Below are 3,273 nucleotides of genomic sequence, written 5' to 3'. Positions count from 1 at the left end.
GATACGTTAGGTAAGTCACAGCCTGTCCCAACAGCTGGACCTCAGCCAAGCTCAGCCCATGGTTCTGCTGCCCACCTCGAGTTCAAGGCAGACCCTCCCTCTCCGTAATCACTATCCTTGTGGTTTGGACCCCTTCCAATCCACCTATATCTTTAGGAGCTGAGAAGAAACTCCACGCTCTAAAAATAAACAGAGCTGGGGCGCCTGGGGGGTTCAGTCGGTTAAGCATCTGACTCTCGATTTCTGCTCACACCTAAGACCGAGGACATAAAACCAGTGTGTGGTGCTGGGATCCATTTTGGAGGCACTCTGAGTGACACAACGTTCTTGATTTAGTTTTTCTTCCCCCCCTACATTTATTCATCTGCAAACTCCTCTTCTAGACTGGGCATTCTGCAGATAACCTTTGTTCCTCGGCACTGGTTGACATAGTAAACTGACATCTTAAAATGTGGTGAAGTCCAAGATGACAGTGGTGAAGTCCAAGGATGAGGGTGTTGCTTAGGGCGTGGCCTCTGGGTTGTCCTCTCCAGGAGTAAGCTGCCTCTCACTCAAGAATGAATTGTAAATTACCTCTGTTTACACATTAAATTTGTGTGTAATTCTGCACAAATTTGGCCTCAGGCCGTATTCACTCTATTACTGCTTTCTTCAGTTAAACATGGCGGAAATATATCTCTGTGTTTTCCATACTTTTTATCATGATCTTTTTTTTTTTGACTTTTTTAAAAAAATGTTTTTTAATTTTAATTTTAATCTTTTTTTCAAATTTACATCCAAATTAGTTAGCATCTAGTGCAACAATGATTTAAGGAGTAGATTCCATAATGCCCTGACCCATTTAGCCCATCCCACCCCCACACCCCCTCCAGTAACCCTCACTTTGTTCTCCATATTTATGAGTCTCTTCTGTTTTGACCCCTTCCCTGTTTTTCTATTATTTTTGTTTCCCTTCCCTTAGGTTCATCTGTTTTGTCTCTTAAAGTCCTCCTATGAGTGAAGTCATATGATTTTTGTCTTTTTCTGACTAATTTCACTTAGCAGAATACCCTCCAGTTCCATCCACGTAGCTGCAAATGGCAAGACTTCATTCTTTTTGATTGCCGGATAATACTCCATTGTATAGATATACCACCTCTTCTTTATCCATTCATACGTAAAAAATATGGAGCGCGTCATGAATTTGCGTGCCATCCTTGCACAGGGGCCATGCAAATCTTCTCTGTATCGTTCCAATTTTAGTATATGTGCTGCCGAAGTGAGCACTCTTTATCATGATCTTAATGACTACATAATGTTCCCTGTGTCATCATGTGCCTGCATCATCATTTATTTAAAGAATTCCCTATTGTGCTTTGTCCTGTGCAGTTTGTCCCCAATGCTCCATTGGTGCATTGGACCCCTAAGTGCATAGATCTTCACCTTTACGTCTGTATATTTCCTCGTACAAACAATTTGATTTAGAAGTAATGTCAAGGATTAATATTTGATACATAGTTCTTAGAGTGAGTCATCAGGAAAACAGTTAAGGAGGATTTTAAGTAAAGCAGGATTTATTGGACATCTGTGATTTGCAGAACACGGCAATGGGAAACATGAATAAAGTGCGAGACAGAGACTCGCCTTTAGAATGCATAACCTAATCAGAGAAAGCTACATGTTTCTCTGTATACCCCCTATACATACATATTATGGCAGATAATATGTTATTTTCTCATTCATACCATATATATATGGTTTTTTCTTTAAATTAGAAAAAAATTAGATCAGTGAAGACAAAACACTCACAAATGGCAGAAAAGCCCTCCTATTCTATACCTTATCTATTTCTAAACGTCACAAGGCACCCCTCTCCTTTTGTAAGTTATGCATCAACAACACACTGTCACACGTATTGGCTCTACCCATCCTGGTCCTTCACCTGTCTCTGATGGCCTGAATTCCTCTGTCCCCCAGAACAGTTGTCACTTGTCTCTCACAAACCGTCTCTTGATTCCGGGGGAAGGTTCCGTTCCCCTAGTGGTTCGGATATGCAGGGTTTTTAACCTTAAGGTGTCTTTGTATACATTTCAGGAGGGATCTATAAATTTGAATAGAAAATAATTCTTTTCTATCTTCATTAGCCTCCAACTTAAATTTACATTAAGTGAATATAGTCAACAGGCCACAGGCATTTGAACGTCCTTGTGACCCTGTGCACAGGTTGGATAATAGATATTTTCATACCATATTACAATCGTTGCATATCTTAAAGTATTGTCTCTGTCTTCAAAAAATATAGAAGAGACAACACCAAAACTTGTTAGGTATTTAATGCACCAATAAAGGAGCCCATATATTTATTCATTATCATAATTTTTTATTTTATTTTATCTTATCTTATCTTATCTTATCTTATCTGAGAGAGTGCACAAACGGGGAAGAAGGGCAGAAGGAGACAGAGAGAGAATCTTTTTTTTTTTTTAATTTGATGAGAGAGAGAGAAAACATGAGTGGGGAAGGGGCAGAGAAAGAGGGAGAGAGAATCCCAAGCAGGCTCCACACTGTCAGCGCAAAGGTCAATGTTGGGCTTGAACTCACGAATATATATATATATATATATATATATATGAAGACAATGGCTCATAATTTTCACTTCCAAAGGCATTATTTAAAAGATGCTCCATGGAATAGCCATTGTTATGAAAATTGTTTATCCTTTTTTTAATGTTTATTTATTTTTGACAGAGAGAGAGACAGAACATGAGCAGGGGAGGGGCAGAGAGAGAGGGAGACAGAATCTGAAGCAGGCTCCAGGCTCCGAGCCATCAGCACAGAGCCCGACGTGGGGCTCGAACTCACAGACCGTGAGATCATGACCTGAGCCGAAGTCGGTCACTCAACCGACTGAGCCACCCAGGCGCCCCTGAAAATTGTTTATCTTAAGCAGTTACTGGGAAAATGTTGGGTTAAGATATTGAAACAAGATCCTTTGTATTGAAATCCATTGAGCCTTTTTTATGCTAAAGTTTACCTTAAGTCTCTAGGAGAAGGATAATAAGCACAGTTTTACTAAAATTCACACGGATCAGGAAGATTTTTTCCCCGGGCGTTTCTCCAGGCTAGTGTTTCTTAGAATATATTTTGGGCAATGCCTGCCTATACTTACCTTCTTCCTATTTCAACATGCTAAATACAGAAGCGTGTATTTATTTATAGAAAGGTGATGTTTGTTGAGCCTTGGAAAATGCTAACAGCTTAAAGGGACTTAGCTGTCTCTACTCAATTTAAATC

At 39.7% G+C, this 3,273-nt stretch overlaps 1 non-coding gene across 1 annotated transcript; it reads right to left on the bottom strand.

The window, feature by feature from the left end:
• Nucleotides 1-1,159: 1,159 nt before the first annotated feature.
• On the bottom strand, nt 1,160-1,266 carry LOC113592536 (U6 spliceosomal RNA). The gene has a single exon (XR_003412444.2). It is a non-coding gene; the product is annotated as a U6 spliceosomal RNA (small nuclear RNA).
• Between the last annotated feature and the right edge of the window lie 2,007 nt (nt 1,267-3,273).

The sequence above is a fragment of the Acinonyx jubatus genome, chromosome A3 (assembly GCF_027475565.1).
Source record: "Acinonyx jubatus isolate Ajub_Pintada_27869175 chromosome A3, VMU_Ajub_asm_v1.0, whole genome shotgun sequence".
Classification (NCBI taxonomy): Eukaryota; Metazoa; Chordata; class Mammalia; order Carnivora; family Felidae; genus Acinonyx; species Acinonyx jubatus.
The sequence above is the reverse complement of the archived record's forward strand: the minus strand, read 5'-3'. Positions and strand labels throughout refer to the sequence as shown.